Source organism: Falco peregrinus, chromosome 1 (genome assembly GCF_023634155.1).
Source record: "Falco peregrinus isolate bFalPer1 chromosome 1, bFalPer1.pri, whole genome shotgun sequence".
In the NCBI taxonomy this organism is placed as follows: domain Eukaryota; kingdom Metazoa; phylum Chordata; class Aves; order Falconiformes; family Falconidae; genus Falco; species Falco peregrinus.
Genome location: NC_073721.1, coordinates 44,263,093 through 44,274,571, shown reverse-complemented (window position 1 = coordinate 44,274,571; position 11,479 = coordinate 44,263,093). Strand labels below are relative to the sequence as shown.

General features: G+C 43.3%; 1 long non-coding RNA gene across 1 annotated transcript in view; it reads left to right on the top strand.

Annotated features, from left to right (window-relative positions):
* LOC114010472 (uncharacterized) overlaps positions 1-11,479 on the top strand; it is a 115,602-nt gene that overhangs the window by 96,662 nt on the left and 7,461 nt on the right. The window lies entirely within an intron of this gene.

The window sequence follows — 11,479 nt, the reverse complement described above, 5'->3', positions numbered from 1 at the left end:
AATATGCTCTATAGAGTTCCAAGAGAGCAAAGGCAAACACCTACGATTGCCTCAGGTCACAGCAGGATCCGTGAATGATTTCTGTGATGGCTAGAAATATCTTGAAATGTAGAAATGAGATAGTGCTGAGCTAAAACAGCTATACTGTTAAGGCAGCCAGTAATTTTTAAACAAGATAACGCTGCAGAATGAGTGGACGCTTCCGTAGCTTTGTTTTAGGCAGTAAATAAACCACTGCACTTCCCCATTAAATAGGTGTTCTTGGGGTACTGTGTCTGTACACCCTGGCTTGTAGGTGGTGCTGCATTTTCAAACACAACTTTAGGGCAATGCTGTTACCCTCTAGTTCCTAACAACATCACTCTACAAACCCTATCATAATACCATCTGCCTGATTACCCTGATTTTCAGAGCACAGTTCACCGCTTTCATGCCTTCTGACCAGTACTGCATCAATTCTCACAAGCTCTGGTTCAAGAGGCTAAATAGCAGGTGCTTGCCCTGTATTTGCATTGGCACGTGCTGCACCCTCTGCAGCAAAGAGCTTTGCATAAAAGAACAGAAGGGAGAAAACAAGTGAGCCACAAAACCAGCAGTTCTAATTATTTCTTGGTAGATATTGCAAGCGACTCTCTTCAGTAGAAAAATAGAAAATATCCTGGCCCCTTTTTAATATTTATTTATCTACTCCTCTGCAGAAAGGAAATATACTTGCTGAGAACTGAAACCCCATCTGTGTAGTCAATGGAAATTTGGCCTTGACTGAAGCCTGTGAGGACTGAAAACCTTCCTGAAAGACAGTAATGACCAGTTCTTCAAAGATGAGTAGGTACCCAGCTGCCACTGGAAGCCCAGGGGTGTGAGGTTTATAAGTTCCTTTAGAAGTTTCTGGTTTTATCTTCAGTGGGAACTGGGTCCATTTCTCATGGAAACATTCATATGGTCATTCATATTTGCACCCATGTAGTTCGCTACCAAAACCTCATCCTTAGCTTTTCAAGATCCAAGAGCTCAGAGAAGATGCAGCATAATGTATATGTTATTCCTAGTGCCCTCCTAATTATGGGTCTTAGACAACAAAGATGCTACTAGGCTTCTTATTTTCAAAAAGAGACTTCATTAAATATAGGGTTATTTAACTTCTGCTGAGTTGCACCAGAGTGCACACATGTAAACATGTGAGCACATGTGGACACTTGTAAAAAATTGATATGGAAATGCAAAAATCAGTTAATTGAGGTTACTGCAAAATGCCATTAGCACTCAAGGTATGAATCACCTTGTTCTCGGAGGTTTTTAAGTTTCCTCCGATGAATCACCGTCTCATACTGCACTTCAGCATTATGTTTGTACTCCACATCTCAGCCTGGGCCAAGGGAGATGGGTGCCTGGGCCAGCGTTGACAAAGTTGTTTGGTTTGTTTCTTTTTGGTTTTTTTGGGTTTGGTTTGTGTTGTTTTTTTTTTTAAATTATATTTTATTATAGTCTGTGGCCATTCATGTGGTCCTAATCCAAGGCTGATCACAGAATGAAGTGAATGATGCTCCAATACCACACTCCTAACCCTCTTGTGATTATATTGTTGGCTGTCACTATAAAACAGTCTTTTGAGGGAGAGGCTGCATGATGTCTTTCATCCAAGCCTTCTGCTCCTGCAACATATTGGAAGGTTTCCAGGAATAGCAATGTTCTTTTCTCATTTTGTTTCTCAAATAAAATTATTGAATAAAAATAGACATCAGACAGGAGGAAAATAAGGGGAAAAAAAGCAAGTTTAGAGCTGCCATTGTGCAGTATTATCTCCTTGGGAAGCTAGATAGTGTTTATTCATGCTGTGCAACTGTCTTCCTTGTTCAAAAGAATTATATCACTCACCCTTGTAAGGCAATAGAAAACCAGTTATATTTAATTAGCTGAAAATTTGCTATAGGGAGAAAACATCTTTTTATACTGTAGGTGTATGCACCATCCATTTCTTTTGAAGCGCAGGTAGATACCAGAGGCATTAGAACAAATAATAAAATGCAATAATAAAACAGTACAAATGGAACAGTTATAAAAATGCAATAACTTTCACAGATTTGTCAGAGAGCGCGTTTGCTCAGTAGGAGTTATTGTCTTCCCAAACATAAGTTCTTTCCATGCAGCATCCTCCCCAAAGTAGGGAGCTGCCTGCTTTGCTGGAAAATCTTTGGTATCTTTCAGCAGCATTTACTGGTAAGGGTCAATCCAACTGGAAAAGCTCTTTTCTGGGTATTAAACCCCTCTGTATTCCGATTAATTAATTGGGAGTAAGATGAAGAAGATAATGCATGAATTGTAAAGCTGGAAGAAACAGGATAACTGAACATATAGCTTAAATAAAAAAAATTAAAAATAGTGATAATAATAAAAAAGTGGAGTTATTTAGAATGTGCTTTTCAGGCATATGTAGGGATTTCAGATACCTGAAATTCCAGTTATTCTGTTGCAAAACACCAGCAGGATCTTAATTTCCTACCTGGTTCTCATAATTTCCTGAAAAGCTGCCTATTTCTGTATGATCTGAGCAGAATAATAAAAAATTGAGCCACCCAGAAGTATATTCAGCCTCTGGCACCTACTCTGCATTCTAAATTCAGGAGGAGGAGGAGGATTGTATCAATTTTAAGTGAGAGGAAAGGGACATTCATACTTGCTGGACTGAGCGTGGTTCTTAAAGTCTCTGGACACACCTGAAAATCTTGGCCTGAGCAAATCCTGGAGGTGGTTTTGGGTCAGCAGGAGGGAGTTCTAATAAATGGGTTTGGGGAGCCAGCAGAGATGACCACAAGCACTGAACCCCCTGACACGAAGGGACTGGCTCTGTTTCGTTGGGCACCAGCTGGATCCAGGTCCAGCCTGGGTGGCGGAGGGATGCAGAGCTGCAACCAGGGCATCATAGAAAAGGGTCTGACACTCAACCTGTGTGAGAAATTCAAAGGTGTTAAGTCAGAAAGGGGCTTTAGATGATCTAATCTGACATGCTATTCAGGAAACGGGCATACAGTTTTACCTGGAAAACCTGGAACATAATAATGCCGATGAGCCAGGCAAAGGAACATCAGGCGGGGGCTGAGTTTGGGACAGGATCAGACTCGAGCAGTGTTTTGCTCCTCGTGTGGCCCTCCCACCACACCTAAAGATGAGCATGAGGCACGTAGACACGTGGGGATGGAGATGAGCAATGGTTTCAGAAATGATGACAGTGCCTCTTGGAACGGGGAACTCAGATGACTTTGGAGACATAGATATAAGGGTCTAAGTCAGGAAAGGCATTGCTCTGGAGAGGATAGGTTGTAATAATAAGAATTTTCCTGTGTGTGAATGTGAAACTTTTGGTAATTGGTCACGGTAAGGAGTGGAATCCTGATCTGAAGACAATTGATCTGGTTTATGTCAAAAGGTATTAGTGTTCCCTGTGCATAAGAAGTGTGTTGAAAGCTTTTGATTGAAGAGAGATGAGTGACCTGGAGGTCAGATCAAAAATAATTAAACCTTCATAGGGACCACATAATCTCTGGTTAAACTTCACTAGAAGAGGAGAAGTTGTGATGTAATTCATGACTGAATTTATCTGGCAGTGTAATGTATCCAGATTAGAAATAAAGACCACACAAATGGATGGCATTCCACATTTGACAGCTACTAAAACTCCCTGTGTCTTGTAAAAAGGGAAATATACAGTGTACTCAGTGCGGTGTTTGTACAGCAAACCCTATCAGGAAATCGTTTGAGAACCAGCAAATAGCCAAAGCTGCAACTTGCTTGAAATGCAGTATATGCATCACGGGAAGAGCAAGAATGTAGGGTGAAAGTGTATTTATAATTCTGGCAAGTCGAAAGGCTTCAGTAGTTCACCTTTCTCAAAATAATAAAATGCCATCACTCTTCTTCTCAGGGAAGAAACTGTGAAGCTGTTTATTTTTTCCATCCCTATAATGCAAGGAAGGAAAGAGCTTGCAAAATTTCCACTGTAGCATATGTGATAGAGTCAGCTGCCTTTGGTACCAGAGCTACCTCATGTCACCTCACAGTCTGAGATGGGTTTATCCTCACAGCACCTATTTGAGGTGGGTCAATGGTGGTGTTTCTCCTTTATGTCCCTGTTAAAGACAAGTAATGAAGCATCAGAACCTGGAAGTGCCTCTATATGGGCTCAGTGGTACTGTGTGCTCCAGTCTGGGGACACCATTCAGCCCACAAAAGCTGTCCAGGAGGACCCCAGACCCCTACAGAGTTGATGTGACATGGTTCAGAAGCACGTACAGAAAAGCTGCAGCCAAGGACATCTTAGCTTAAGTGACCTGGCAAAATCCACAGAAAAAAATCCATGGTAAAAGAAGGAAATAAGCCCTACCTCCTCAAGGAGATAGGAGCTTGCTCTCCAGATGTGGAATGGATAGAAATCTGAAGAATGAGGCAAGGACAATGTGCTTGCTAAGGCAAAAAGGCTTAAATTATGAAAGTCTCCTGGAGCATTTTATTCATGGCAATTAGCACAAGTTCAGCTTGAAGGTACTGGTAGCTTTTGATTACCAGCTTGGGCGTGGAACACCTGCAAGGTGTAGCTGCTTTCTAGTCTCCCATAACTAAAGTTAAAGACAAAAATCACCATGAGAAAAGCTGTAAGTTCCCTCCTTGGAGCAGTGTAGCTCTTGGCCGCAATCCACGTCAGTAAACAGAGCTGTTGAGATCCCAGCTCTATGCAATTTACAATTATGCTAATTCACAGTTGTGCTAATGCACAGCTTTGGATGAGCATTTTTCTGCAGTGAATTTTCAGAGTGGCTTGGCTTCTCACAAACTGTACTCCCTGACAAGGGGCAAGATATTCATCAATGTGTTGGATGAAATACTTCTCAGCTCCCCAGGCCAATTCTGAAGGCAGGCATCTGTGCAAGCGGGATTGCACTTTCTTGGTAAGTGATTCAGCCTAGCTTAAAATAGTTGAGTTAGGTGGGGTGAATCAGTTTGGTAATGTTTGTGTCCTCAACCCATATCACTGAGGGATTATAGAAACAGCCTAGACAAGTTGTTTGGTCTAGGTATCTCTCAGGTAGCTAAATACAGGGGAAATGACTGGGGGTGCTTGTAATTTAAGAGCATGAGCCTCATTAGCGGGCAGAGGGCTGGGAGGTTAATCATTGCGGTTCTTGTGAGAAATCACACCCACCTTTTGACATCACCCTTCTGAGGGTGGCAACCATCAAATAAGTGTATTGAATGAGATGAATGATGTGATGCATGATGACGTGATAAGAATGAAATCATAAAAGGGCATAATCAAGCAGGGGTGACCCAGGGACTGAGAGCTATCTCCGTCGGGTGCATCCTGGTAGAAGTTCTAACAGCAGGATAAGGAAACTGAAGTATCACTGTGTCACACAACAGCAAAGACTGTCAAGGCGTGATCACTGGCGGTTCATTTATGTAAGCCAGAGAAAATGTATAAGTCACAGGAGAATGAAAAAGCAGAATCAAAATGTTCAGCCTTAAGTGACAGTTCTTTTTCCCTGCAAAGGTGATTGTCAGGCAAAATACTGCATCTGCCAGCATTTTCACTAGAACAGTTACCGTAAAAATACCCAAATCTTCCACTGAAGCTGTATATCTTATCCACAAGAAGGACATATCCACCATGGATCCTGTTTTGTTTGCCCTCCATGGAATTAAATTTGGTGTTTCTGTCTTTGATTCCAATCACAGTGTATGAAAGCTCTGTGCATTCCCATTGATATTCATATCATTTCTACTTCAGCTTCTCTTGAATTAATGTGACCCAGGAAACTTAGCAATGTCAGGCTCAATTTATGCAGGCTGATGCTGAATCTTGTCCGTTCTTGAATTCTGCCATTCTCCCCAATTTCCTTTATTTCTTTCTTGGATGCCTTTATGCAAATGCACTTCCTTGGGCATACAACACACAGCAGGCTTTTGCTGATGGAAAAGCAGGTTTTTCGCCCTGCCCACACGAGTTGGGCACTGAGATGCCCAAAGGGCAACCAAAAGAACCCATCAACACGGACCACTGTACCAAATAGCAAGTATTTTTTCTGGCAATACTACTTCTCGGTACCTTTTTCCCCCAGACTTTTCCCCACTGGAGGCCTGTCAGCCTACACTGTGAATTTCTATCCTATTAGGGCAAAGCAGAAGAAACGCCACAAGGTGAGGCACAGCCATGCCTTCAGAGATGCTACCATGAAACCAGCAGCATTTGGGTACCTGTGTATTGCCACAGCAACCTGACAATTCACAAGGAGTCAGAGAGTCATGGGGTCCACCAGCCAGCATTCCTGGTTTAGCGAGTCAGCAGCAAACACCATGCAGAGCAACTCAAAGTGGTGCTAAATTCAGTGAGCAGCCCTGACCTGCGGTTTCATGCAAACCTTTTTTCCTTTTTTTTAGACTATATGGGTTCATGCCCCCTAAATTTCGCTCTCAGTTTCAGGTATGAATGAATTCAAAATCTTTAGGTAAAATTCAGCTAGAAGAAACTACCTAGTTTGGACCAGTTTCAGTACAAACCTAGAGCAAAACCACAAAATTGCTCATGGTTTCCAGACTAAACCATACATTTCACCTAGTTTTTTGGGGTTTCATTATGAAAGTTTCATGGAGTCTGAAAAAAAAAAAAAAAAAAAAAAAAAAAAAAAAAGCAACACATTTACAAACTTTGAATTGCTATCTCTACACTTTTGTCTACTGGGAATATAGAAGTTGACAATGGAAGTCGTTGCTATCAGATGCCCAGTTGGGAAGTTTTCTCTGCGCTGTGGGAACCTCCAGTTCATTTTAAGTGGAAATAGCCTGGTTTAGTGGCCCTCCTCGACTCCTGAGCTTTGGACTTGGGTTTGGCCCTTGTATTGGTCTTTTTAGTCCAGTTTCAGCCTTGAATAATACCTAGAAGACAAAAATCAAGGATCCTCTTTGTCATGGTGGGACATCTATGGATGGTGCAGGCATGGCATAGATAAGTCTACATCTTTTATATCTCAGGGTTTAAAGAAACTGGGAAACTTCTCTCTTATTAATTATTATCTCTCTTATTAATTATTATCTCTTCCAATAGAGAATAAAAATTTCTAAGTCGGGCCTGGGAACTCTTCAAGAGCTTGGTAGCTCAGGCTACTCAAAGGCGTGTGAGTGTGGTGCAGCAAGGGCTGTGCAAACAAAAGATAACTTCAGCCTTGAATTCATGATAGTCCAATAGTAGACAAATGAAAATATGAGTGAGATGAAGGATGGGCAGTACCAGAGATACATTACACTGTAGAAAATTTGTCTTGAAGTATAATGCATTTTTAGTGATATATACGCAAATGTGTGTATTTTTGCTGGATACATTTCTGAAGGCTGCGCCTCATCTACTGAGTCAATTCTGTCATCCAGGATACATCAGCACTGATTTTTTGGCTGAATTCCTTAGAAATTACCTTATTGAGCACAACTGAACCAGGAAACTCAGCTAGACTGGAATATTTCATTTTAAAAGACAGCTAGCTTTCTTTCAAAGACTTCAAGTCATGATGGACCTGCTGTTTCTTTCAAGGAGTCATGCCAATGTTAAACTAACTTCTGTCTAACAGATTTGCTTCTCTTCTTGATTGGATTGACAGAGTCAGCCAGAAAGATAGAAAGCAGGAAAGCCTTGTGGGTTTTCTTTTTCACCTCATCTGTCATTAACTCTCATTTCCACTGGTCAAAACTTTCCTTTTTTAAAATTTAATTCACATGGACCCAGGTTCAAATTTCCTTCTTTCCTCAGTTTGGATAAACAAAGAAACCAAATTGCTCAAATTTCTCTCGGTAAAGGTTTTTTTTTTTTTTACCCCAAATCATTTGCTCACTCCTGCTACTGCAACTGTTTAGCGGAGAAAATCTGTAACAGAGTCTCTTTCTCGGGACATGCAGGATGGGGAACTGCAAACGGCAGCTTCAAACAGCGCTTCAAATGCAAAAACACAGAGCGAACAATTGAAAGTTAGAGGCACTCACTCAAATGCAAAAATATTCCTTTTCTCTAAATGTAATGAGGCAGTTTCATGATGTGTCTTGACAAGCTGGTTTGTTTTGTTTTGTTTTGTTTTAGCTCTTTTCTAGAGGAGGTTGGCCTGTGGGTAAAACTCAGGCTGAAAGGGAATCTGCCACCTGACCAGCGTGTCACTCACCGTGTCCCGGTCTCCCAGCGGCTCCGGCAGGGAAGTGGCATGCTCACCCAGTGGGAGCTGGGCCAACATGGCCTTGCCACCTGCCAGCATCCCTGGAGAGGGGAGGATAATTATCAACAAGATAGGAATGACTTTGCCTGGACTTTCTTAGGCCAAAAGGTCAAAGGAAAAGGGTGGGAGGGGAGCAAGTGACCAGGCTTCAGGGAAAGCCACCAGTGATGCTCACCGCTTGTCCGCTTCTTCTGTGAACACTTTGGGAAGAGAAAAGTTTGAACCCAACCCTGAGCAGAAGGACTTGCTAATGCCTGTGGGCCTATTGCAACGTACCTAAAGCCAGCCTTTTCCACCCCACAGCTCAAATCGTTTTTCAAGAAAGAACTACCTGATTTCTACCGTTTTACAGCCAGAAAAACTGGGGCAGAGGGTGGAGAAGTGAGTAGCGGAGCAGACACTCTGTGTCTTTCCAAAGCCTTTGCAAGAGGCACTGGACAAGTGAGATCTATAGAGCTGTGATGGGTTCCTACCCTGGATTCAGTTTGCAGAAGCAGGGTCATGGGCTGAAGGAAAGCTCCAGGAGCACTTGTGACAGTGGGTTATCCCTGCCATCCCAGCGGAGCCTCCTCACATGCAGCTGGGCAAGGCAAGGAATGAGGGAAGGAGTGTGGTGAAGACAGTGAGAAAAAGGAGGAGGTGGTGTAGGTTGTGAGAGGAGATGAAACGGCTTTGACACAAGCAAGGGAAACTTCACATTTGGAATTTCAAAAAATTGACTCAACATTTCTGCCGTAGGAGATAAACATCTATCTGGTTTATTACTGGGAATCATCTTTTTCTGTGTATAAATAGAAAAAGCATGTTACCTCATGTTATTTCCTCTGGGGTTTTCTGGGGGTAGATCTATGTGCATGGTAAACAGCTTGCAAAGAAGTTGTTATTATTAGTAGTCAATAAGAAGAACAAGAAGGCAGGGGCTGAGGCTGCAAGGTGCCAGGTACGAGCTAGCCACAAGCTAGCCACAAGCCAAGTATGTCTTTCACTCATCTGCAGTGCAGGAGGGACAGCCCAGCCAAACCGCTAGTCTGTGCCTGTGATTGTTGTTGCTTTGTGATGCTGTCTGTATTCCTATAAGCATTTTTCTTGTTGAAGGACAACTTAGGTGAAGATACAAAGACCTTAAAGTCTAAAAACTAGCAACAAGACACAAAACCATCGATAAGCAGCTAGGCAGGATTACCAGTGCGCTCATTTATAAAAGCTTTTTAAGCCTTGACAAAGCCTTGCTTGTGTCGTGGTAACAGTCAGCAATGGAAATGTGGTGTTGGTTGCTGTACGCACGCATTTGAGGCAGTCTTGTGAATTTGCAGTCTGAACAGGTGATGCAGAGTCTGATAGGAAGCTAAAGCATGGAGCACCACTTATCTGGTCTGTAAGGCTTTGCCTTCCAGCCTGAAGTGCATGAACTGCACTTGCTCGCCTGGAGCATCCTCAGGGGTGGGCAGAAAAGCCCTTCAGTGCATGACGGATGGTCCTGCAGGGAGCAGGTCTGGCTTTGGGGTGAGGGAAAGAGAAGACCAGCAGGAGAAGGGACTCTGGAGATGGGGCTCCTGGGGCTCCCACAAGCATTTCTGCATGCCCAGGTGGGCTCCAGGCATGGGGGATCGTCTCAGATAGCTGGTAGATATGTGACAGTAGGTTCATCAAACCCATGGTAACCTTAATCCTATGGGTGCCGTGGCATATTTGGGGTTTACTGTAGATACATCTGGTCAGTGCAGGCTTTAGATGACCTTCAGGGCAACCTTAACTCTCAGGGTAGCACTAGCCTGAAGGCCGTGACCCATGACAGTCGTACAGCAGGTCTGTGTCAGACCTGCACCAGGGCTACTCTGCACCAGGGCTTTGGTCTTCTGAGTCCAGCTCCAAAATCGCGTGCAACCAGTTCGAAATATTGCAGTGGAGTCCCTTCCTCTCAAAAATGTTGTTTTATTAAGAGTAAAACCCTTTTGTCAAAAAGATGGCCATTCTGCTAACACTTTTCAGAAAATTAAAAAAACCCTTATATTTTAATAAGCTCGAAAGATGCAAGTTCATCATTTTGGAAATAGAATGATTTCATCTTTCTATAAAAATGTTTTGTTTTGGAACATTCCACTTGATACTGTTTTATTTATTCAATCTATTTATTCAGCTTGAAACTATGGTAAAAATCAAGCCCTTTGATCTCTGTTTGCTACACTTCAGTGGTGGAGAAAGGGACTTTTTCTTTGTGATACTCTTCTAGGATTTTTTTGTATTATGAATAAAAGTTATTCTTAAATTGCAGCATTGCAACCCAGATACAAAAGCTAGTTGCTGATGAAATATTTGCATGACCAGTGGTTCTCCAGTGACGGCAAACTGTCAGCACTTTTATTCAGTAATTCGGGAAGACTTCCCTTGCTGCCAATCTAATGAATTTCAAATGCTTTGAAAAATGATCGGTTGGCTTTGCTTTCCAACGAGACAGCTCAGTGTGATAAGGGTTGGGTGCTGGTGCACAAAGACATGGGGAGAGGGGTCAGGGATTAGCAGACAGGCAAGGTAGGTGGAATATAGGAAGAACGGGAGAAGTAAGGAGTTAACAATAGGTAAGGGACTAGGTGGTTGAAAGATTCAGTTTGTGGGTCCAAAGGGAATGGAAGGGATGTTCTACATGAAGACAAGTCTGCCATGACATGGTTTAGAGCCAGGGCTTGCTACTTCTGCCACCACTACATGTTGCTTGGGAACATTGTTAAATGTGCTGGAAAAGGAGCGCAGGGCCATGGCTGTTGACAGCGCAGCCACACGGCATGGATGAGCTGCTGCAGTGCTGGTGACTCTGTTAAAACAACGGGAGGTGGGCTGCCTTGCTGGCAGGGGAGCAGCTTCTGCCCTTCTTGACGCAGCACTTGAGTGTGGCAGAGGGCTGGAGGAGTGAGCTGGAGTGGAGGGAGAGCCATGGGGTGCCCGGGGTGAGCATCAAGGGGAGTGGGGGCAAACCAAGGATGAAGAGATAGTGTGGGTATGGTTCAGAACCGGACAGGATATTTGCACATATGATTGGGGGACTGAAGAGGAACAGAGAAGAAGAGGTGATTGGGGATAAAGGCAGTGCAGTGGGGACAGTGGAGGCTCTGTGCCCTGAGCTGACACTGGGGTGATGCACAGCTGCTGGACGGTACAACTGGTGGTGAGTCACTATGTAGGCAGAGGATGTGGTGCAAGGCTCGGAGGAGTGGGGAAGACCCAGCCTCAGCACTGCTGCT